The sequence below is a fragment of the Rattus norvegicus genome, chromosome 6 (assembly GCF_021556685.1).
Source record: "Rattus norvegicus strain SHRSP/BbbUtx chromosome 6, alternate assembly SHRSP_T2T, whole genome shotgun sequence".
Lineage (NCBI taxonomy): Eukaryota > Metazoa > Chordata > Mammalia > Rodentia > Muridae > Rattus > Rattus norvegicus.
Genome location: NC_141539.1, coordinates 24391950 through 24401530, shown reverse-complemented (window position 1 = coordinate 24401530; position 9581 = coordinate 24391950).

The window sequence follows — 9581 nt, the reverse complement described above, 5'->3', positions numbered from 1 at the left end:
CAAAAGCAAGAATAGTGCCATATCTATCATCAAGAAATTAACATATAAAACAATGTATTGGCATATTTACAATGATTGGAGAAAAAGTATTTCACCATCTCTATTTAGAATAAGAATTGAAATTAGAATTCATACATGTTCAGAGGCTTAAGATGTAGGCAACAGATTTGTTTTTGAAATGTGGTACAGAAATATCTTCAATCTGAAATGTCAGAGATTATACAATTATATGTGTGGAAAATGTAGATTCAGAGCTACTAAAACTAGTACATTAATTTTGTAATTTCTGTGTATATAAGTTCAATAAAAATTCAAGCTAATTTCTTACATGCTTGAGACAAACATTTGTGCAATGTAAAATGATATTTAAAATTTACTTTGTAATACCTTTAAAAGAAACATAATTAGGAATACATTTAAACAAAGTTTAGAAGACCTTTATACAGCAACAAACTAAACCTGGAAATACTTATTTCTTATAGATTAGAGACATTAAATTATCAAAAAAGTTGATTTTTAAGGCTAGTATATGAATTAAATCACAATGCGCATCTTAGTAGGTTTTAATGTAGTGGTGATTTTTTTTTGCCTGTATGGTTTTGAGCTCCTGGGGAGTAGCAGGCACACACCTGCCCAGGAGCTACCTCAGATCCGAACAAATGGAAAACACACACACATACACACACACACACACACACACACACACACACACACACACACACAAGTCAATCTTAAAATGCCTTGGATAACTCAATGCCTGGGCACTCCTAAACTGTCCCCTACCATGCCACCCCAAGCCCAATTCCAGAAGTGGCCAGTGGCTACTTACTGGAAAACTGACATGACTGGTTGGCTTTATCTCTTGTTGCTCCTGGAATTCCTTATTCTTTTCCCATTCATCTCAATTCTTCCAGAATCCTCCCAGCAAGTGTCCTGCTCCAATACTCAGTGATTGGTCACTGTCATCTTTATTGATAGATCAAAAACCAAAATCGTGTTCAAATGTATGACCAATAGCTTTGCCAAGATAGAGTAAACAATTCGTCACAATTCTGCTTTACAAAGATTTATCAGATGACCCCAGGCCAGAAGGCTGAAGACTGATCCTCCAACATTTTGAGGAATGGGAGACTGTCCAGGTAGTCAGTTGTTTCTACAACTGTTTAAGAAGCTATGATTGGTACTTCATATATACCCAGGTAATATTTAGTTCAGTATTTTGTCTGCATATGAAATAGGCAATTTCTGTCCCATGGCTCCCTTGCCATGCTAAGCAATGTTGCCTGGAGATAATGATGCACGATATCTTCTTTGAACTGTGAAGGGGAAACTGTCAGGAGCAGACATTTCTCTAGTCAAATGATCTTTAATAATAAAATAATATTAAATGTCACATTCTGTGAATTTTTGGTGTTTTTGAAGACTATGTATCTATGTAAATTGTATTTGAACTTTTACACCTTAGTTACTTTTAGCCATTTCTACTTGAGTAAATTGAAAACACTTTATTATAATTAATTAGAATCTAACTTAATCATGAGTTTATTATCTGGCCCTTAGTTATAAAGGAGTTGTACAGGCACAATTCCTGTCTAAGTGTAACAATATTCATTTCAAATTTTGCATCAATATACAGATTCAAAACAGTGAAAACCTTAATTGTATATCAATATATAAATTCTGTACCAATGTAAGGAATTCGATTTTACATCAATTACAAGATGTAAGATTATGTAAGATTATGGCTATATAATGTTTTGTTCATTGACAACTTTAGTAATTCATGCCATCTATTTCCTTTTTGTTCAATATTATGACCATTCTTAAGTAACCATTAATAGGTCACCCTATCTATAATAACAATAGCCAGACACCCAAACTCAAGGAATCAGGTTGATGACTTTTCATGACTACTTCCTGCTGATTAGAGGTGAAGGAAAATTCAGAAAAATTTATAGGAAACATTAGAAAATTCATTTTGATAATCAAAACAATTCAAATGAATTAAAGCAATCTAAACAAATATTATCTATTGAGACTGTGTTAATCCTGTCTCCAGGCCCAACCTTCATAACCTCAAAGCCTACATTATTTACATATTTGTGTAAACTTGAATCTTTCCTACGATGGAGAATAGCATCTCTGTGGGCACATTCTGTAGTATGTTCCTTTCTCTGTATAGAACTCTCAAAGTCTACATTTCTATTGTCTGAGATAGGCTAGGTTCCCTACCTCCTATTTTTGACTTAATTTATTTTAAGATTGAAAGCCTCAATATTTATATATCTCTGTATTTAATTATAATTAAATTCCATTCTATATACTGTTTAAGCCTATTTATAGGCTCTAATTTTTATTAGCCTAGGCTGACAATCCCAGAATTTATGAGTCAACCACATTCAAAAATTCTGAGAAATTATCCTAGTAAGACTTTTATATATGTTTAAAGCATTTCTTCATCCATTCTCCCCGACTTCTCTCTTCTGTGGGGCTAATATTTGCTGCATCTGGCTCCCTACCACTCATCTTAAGCTCTTTGTATCAGTTTCGAACCACAGGAAAAAAATCCCCACGTGTCTCAGGTAAAATCTCTATATTCCCTTCTACACTTAGAGACAATTAAATCAGATTTATAAATCTTTTTTTCTTTATATGTCTGGGGACTGGAAGCTGGGAGCTTTATTGTTTGCTTCTCATTGTCTCTTTCTAGCAGGAAGGCCAGGGTCAATCCCTGCCAGTAGCTGTGTTCCTTTTTTCTAGTTTCATACTCTGGAACTGTATGACTGAGTTCTGCTCACCTAGAAACCAGTTCTCCCCACTCCTAGACTTAATAGTGGATTCTTGTCCATCACATTGAATGCCATCTTTTGGGGTGGGTTTTTTTTTGCCTGTACTGCCTTGACCTCCTGGGGAGTGGCATGCACACACCCTCCCAGGAGTTATCTCAGATCCGAAATGGCAAACACACACAAACACACATGCACGTGCACACACACACACACACACACACACACACACACACACACCAATTAATATTAAAATGTATTGGCTAACTCAATGACTGGACACTTCTAAAGTATCAGCTGCCATCCCATACCCAAACCCATATGGGTAGTTGTCTTTCTCTTGTTGCTCCTGCATCCCTTTCTCCTTTTCTTAGTCTTCTCCATTCTCCCTGAGTCCTACCAGCACAACTCTCAGTGTCCCACCTCCATGTCAGCCTTTGGTCACCTGCATCTTTATTAATATATCAAAAACTTCTTGGGGACAAGGACCTTCAGCTTCAATACAGGCAGATTCCAGATTAAATCAAGACATCAGACAGATTCTGGATTAAATCAAAGCATCGTTACCACTTCTCTATATTTTAAAATATAAATTATTGAACTGGACCAAGGGTAAACTTAGAAAATGTCTATAATCACAATCATAATCTTAAGGTGCACTAGTAATATTGACTAGATTTATAATGACTATTAAAATCAATCATTTGTGTATGTGTCATGATTAAGCATGCTAATTTTTTCAAATAAGAATGCAATACAAAAAATTATAAAAACTAATTTCTGAAAAAAGTTAGTGACCTTGTTTGTAGTATTATTTAACTCAACGTATTATTGAATGGCTAGAAATATTTTCTAAAAAATAAGTAAAATTATTACAATTAATAACTGTAGATTTAGAAAAAGATATCATAGTTTGAACAAACAGAAATGAATTAAGGGAAAATTGGATTTGAAGAAATCAGTTGATGTGGGTAAGAACAACATTTGTCAGTGAATATAAACATAAATTTCTGAATTCACCAAAAATTATACTTGCCTAGTAATATTGCAATAGTAAGGTCTCTTTTAAGATCCTCAATCTCATGAGCATTGTGTAGTCATCTAGATATCTAAGTACCAGGAATGATATATCCCTCATGATCAGGAATTAAATACATAACACAGAGACCATCTGAAAAAGGGCAATATATCCATGGTGGATACAACTGCAACACAATTCTTGAAATTGTTAAAACATTTCAGAAAAGGGGATAGCAGAAATGAAAGAGCCAAAGGACTGGGGAGTCTCCTGGAAGACTAATGGTGACCAGGAAGCTCTAATCATGATACCTCAACAATATGACTGCTTAAGACTTCTGACAAACCAATGGGTATGCTCACTAGGAAAAATAATGTTGTTCGATCCCATACACAGACAGAGAAATATAGTCAATTATTGACTGCCAAGAGAGTTGGAGAACTAGTCTACACGAAGGATTGGTTATCTAATACAAAGTGGCCAATCCTGAATCTGAAATCATAGACACATATAATGAGATTTATGAGGATACACACACACACACACACACACACACACACAATCACACACACACATCAATAGAAAGATAAATAGATAAGATAGATGTTGTATGTCATGTATCATTTATCATGTATCATATATAAAATAGTATATACATATATAAATAATATTACATATCTATAATATAAATAGAAAAAAGTTAGACAGATGGATGGATGGATAGATAGATAGATACATAGACAAATAGGTAGATAGACAGATCAGTCTCCAAGAAAAAGAAAGGAGGGAACATGAGGATAGATAGAGAAAAAACATGAGATTTTATACTTTTATTTAAAAAGCATAATATAGGAAAATAATTCCTAAGAATTTAGTGCCATGCCATACTGAATCAATTACTCCAATTTTTGAAACAATTAAGTTTATCTTTCTATTTATTGTTAATTTTGAATTAAAATGATTAACAAAGAAATTGCTAGCAGTACTTTTTTTCTGACTGAACCATGAAATAAATGTTAAATGTTTGTAATTATTTTATAATGTTTGCTATTATATTTGATTTGGTGGAAAGTAGTAGTTATATATACATTCACATTATACCATATAATACTACTGTTCAAGCATATAATTTATTTTGCTTTAGAAATTTAAAGCATTTCTTACAGATGTCACATTTGTTAAATATTTTGTAAGCTAATATGACTCTGAATTAGTCTACATAGTAATCCTCTCATGTGTGGGAAACCATAAAAATGTGACAAAAATTAGTTTGCTACTTGACTTTCCAACTTATGCACATTACATATGAACAATTCAAGAAATATAAAATGGGTCAATAAAATTCTGTCAGGAAATTTAAGGCTTCATTTTTCTTGTTATAAATAGTTTTAAACTTTTATACAGTAAATTTGAGCATATTGTTTTCCTTCTGCAATACCTTCCACATTATTCCTGTAATGTTAATCACCTATAGTGTCATTTCTTTCACATTGAAAAAACTATCATAATACACAAACAATAAATTAGTAAGACAAAAAAATACAAAGATGAAAAAAAAGGAAAAGCACACACACACACACACACACACACACACACACACACACAAAAGCAGAGTCAATTTTTTGTTGATCACCTACTTATGGGCATGGATGCTGTCTTGGAGTGGGTTGATATATCCAATGTCACTTTAGTGAATGAAACAGATATTCCCAGAAGGTATCAATTACAAACAGTTTCAGGGTAAAGGTAGGATATTGTATCAACTTTCCTTTCTCTATGTTGGGATTTGTGTATGGTTGAATTTATGCATGTTGTTTGTGCATGCTGCCACAGATTCTCCGAGTTTTTAATTTGAGTCGTCTTGGTTGTGTATGGAAGACACAGTCAGTGGAGTCACCCATCACCTCTGGCTGTTACACTCATCTTCTGCAAAGATCTCGGAGTCCTGATAAAGACATCTCATTGAGAGCTGCATCTCTCAACATCTTTCATTGTTGTCCACTTGTGGGTGTCTATGTTAATCGCCGTCTAGTGTAAGAAGAGCACTTTCTGCTGTGAAAACCATCCTAGTGGAGGAGAAAAGTAATAGCCAATACCAACCAAACCTTGTGAGTTACAACCATTACCTGCCTGCAAGATATACTGTTGCAGTAATGCCTCAAATACTATGGAAATAATCAACGACATTTTGATTGGCTATGAAACCAACTCTATGAGATGCAACCTTAACACTGCTGAAGTAGTTAGAACCTCAAACTAGATAGGTCAGAGGACTTACGAGAAAAGCTACTACAACTATTTTGCTGAAAGAACACAACAAAGGATTGAGTTTGAATGATGTTGTCTTTTCCCCTAGATAAGAGATCAAGGTTTCAGCCCTGTAAATCCGTTTATGAACTGGTTAGCCACAGTGAGTTTAATTCCCCTTCTTCAAATCTGCATTAACATTTTATGATGTACATAACACTAGCATTAGGTCATGACTGTGAAACTGATATATATTATGCTGAATAGCTCTGAAATACACATTTGCACACATGCATTTGCGCACACTTATATTATGTATCACTGAATAACTGTCTAACAGACATGATCTCCAAAGGTAGAACTTCTTCACCAAATACTATTCAACTTTTAGAAAACATGAAAAGTTTTAGCAAACTGCAAATTTTACAGTTTAATGGTTGTCTGTATAAGTTGAAATTCGGTCTATGGTATGGAGAAATCACTCGGCAGTTGAAGGCACTGATCATTCTTTCCTAGAATTTGAATTTGATTCTGGCACCCACATGGTAGTTCATTAGTCTATGCAGCTTCTCTCTACAGGACCTGATATTTACTAAACCTCTTCTATTTCCTACTAGCAACAGATATGCATCTGATGGATAGACACATATACTCACAAAATACATGAACATGTAAAAAATAATTTAAAAAAACAGGTGATTTTCTTTTTTTAAAATTTTTAATGTTTTTAAATTTTATTTTTCTTATATATTTTATACATTTACATTTCAACTGTTATCTCCTTTCCCCTTTGGCCCTTCCCCTCTCCCTACCCCTGCTACTATGAGGATGCTCCCACTCCCACCCAACCATTCCCAACTTAAAGCACTGGCATTCCACTACATTGCAGAAATGAGCCGTCACACAACCGAGGGCTTTTCTCCGATTGATGCTGGACAATGCTATCCTCTGCTACATGAGGATGTAGCATGAGTTCCTCCATGTGTACTTTTTGGTTGGTGGTTTATTCCCTGGGAGCTCTGGTGGGGTCTGGTCATCATTCTTCCCATGTGTTTGCAGATTCCTTCAGCTCCTTCAGTCTTTTCTCTAACTCCTCCATTGGAATCTTCTTGTTCAGTTGAATGGTTAGTTGCAACCATCCTCATCTCTATCAGTAGGGCTCTGGCAAAGCCTCTGGGGGGACAGCCATGTCTGGATTCTGTCAGCAAGCAATTCTAGGCACTAGCAATAGTGTCTAGGTTTGGTGCCTGCATATGAGATGGATCCCCAGGTGAGACAGTATCTGGATGACCTTTACTTTAGGCCCTGCTACACTTTTTGTCCCTGTTCTTCCTCCTGTGAGTATTTTGTTCTCCCTTCTGAGAAGGAATGAAGCATCCATATTTTGATCTTCCCTCTTTCTGAGTTTAATATGATCTGTGAATTTTTTCTTAGGTATTCAAAGCTTTTGGGCTATTATCCACTTATCAATGAGTGCATACTATGTGGGTGGTTTTTTTGTTTGTTTGTTTGTTTGTTTGTTTTCTTTTTTTGTGACTGGGTTACTTCACTCAGGACGATATTTTCTAGTTCCATCCATTTACCTTAGAATATCATGTAGCCATTGATTTTAGTACTTGAATAGTTCTCCATTGTGTAAATGTACCACATTTTGTGTATCCATTCCTCTGTTGCTGTTGAAGGACATCTGGGTTCTTTCTAGCTTCTGGCTATTATAAATAAGGCTGCTATGAACATTGTGGAGCATGTGTCCTTGTTATATTTTGGAACATCTTTCGGGTGTATGTACAGGAGTGGTATTGCTGGGTCCTCAGTCCAATTTTCTAAGGAATTGCCAGAATGATATCCACAGTCGTTGTACCAGCTTGCAATCTCATAAACAATGGAGGAGTAGACCTATTTCTCCACATCCTTGCCAGCATCTAATGTCACTAGAGTTTTTGATCTTAGCCATTATGACTGATGTGGTATCTCAGGGTTAATTTGATTTTCATTTCCCTGATGACTAAGGATGTTAAGCATTTCTTTAGGAGCTTCTCAGTCATTGGGGTTCCGCAGTAGGAAATTCTTTGTTTATCTCTGTACCGCATTTTTAATAGGATTATTCGATTCTCTGTTGTGGGGGGTGGGTGTGGCAGCAGTACCAAGAAGGTGCCCAGGACTGCAGCTAAGTCTCATGACTAGCACCTGACTTCCTCACACATCTGAAACTAGCCATGTCCACTGTGAGAGCTGCACAGGTGCACCATGACGCAAGATCAGGCCATGTGACGTGGACCTATGAACTGAGAATACGCAGTCTGGACTGAGGAGGCGGAGTTGAGGGAGGATATAAGGGAGTGTGCTCGGGGGCTGGGCAGGAGAGAGAGAAAAAAAGAAAAGAAAGATTCCTCCTTGTATGCTGTAAGGTTCCTGAATAAACTGCTTTGAGAAGAATGCTGTGTCGTCGCTCTTTTCTGCAGATTGGAGACAGAAGTGATAAGTGGTGGCCCGCACGGGGACCCTTCTCCTTGGTTCAGAACTCATTGAGGTCAGGGCGGCTAACCAGTAAGTTCCCAGGTAAGAGGGACGAGAAAAGCTCTCGGATTGAGACTATAAGGTTCCCGGTTTTGGGACAAGTCGCACCAAGCACAATGGGGAACTCAACATCAGCTCAGACAGTTCACCAAGCCCTCAAGGATTTGTTAAAAGTGAAAGGAATCGGGCTAAAGAAGTAAATACTAGAGAATTTTTTAAAAGCAGTGGACCAGGTTGCTCTGTGGTTTCCGATGACAGGACATCTTACAATGTCCAGTTGGGAGAAATTAGGGAAAGATTTGAGGTTTGCTGAGGGGCAGGGGGTTTTACCAAAAGGAGTGCTGCCAGTGTGGAAATTAGTGAAAAAATGCATAGGGGGTGAGGAAAGGTGTGGCATGGAGCTCAAAAAGGGAAATGAGGCACTAAATCATGTTAGAGAGGAACGTTCTCAAAAATGAGAGACCGAAGGAAATTCTAGCGAGGGAGAAATGTCAGAAGACAATCTGGAAAGCATTGCCGACAGCTTAGAGAAAGTGAAACTAAAGGTAGAACCATTGGCTCTGGGGCCGCCTCATCTGCTTCCGTACACTCCGGGCAGGACAGAGGGATGTAGTTTACACCTGGAAATCTGGAACGTTTTTGGCATTACTGCAGCCATTGTTACTGCTATAGCAGTTTCTGCTGCTGCAGCCATTGCTGCGGCCATATCCCTTATCTCTGTAATACAGACTGCGGCAGCTGTAAATAATTTATCCGCAGGTGTTGCAGAAGCTTTGGATGTTCAGGGTAATATTAATAGTCAGTTGAAAGCGGGAATTTTGCTGCTGTATCAAAGGGTTGATTTGCTGAAAGAATGGGCTGGACTTTCTGGACTTGCCCTATGCCTTATTCTTATTAGCATCCTGGCCTTTTGGTGCATGTGCTGTATACAGTTTCGTCAGCGCAGAACTCAAGCCTTAATGATTCAGGCTTTTGCAGTGGTGGAGACAGGACAGTCTCCTCAAGTGTGGCTT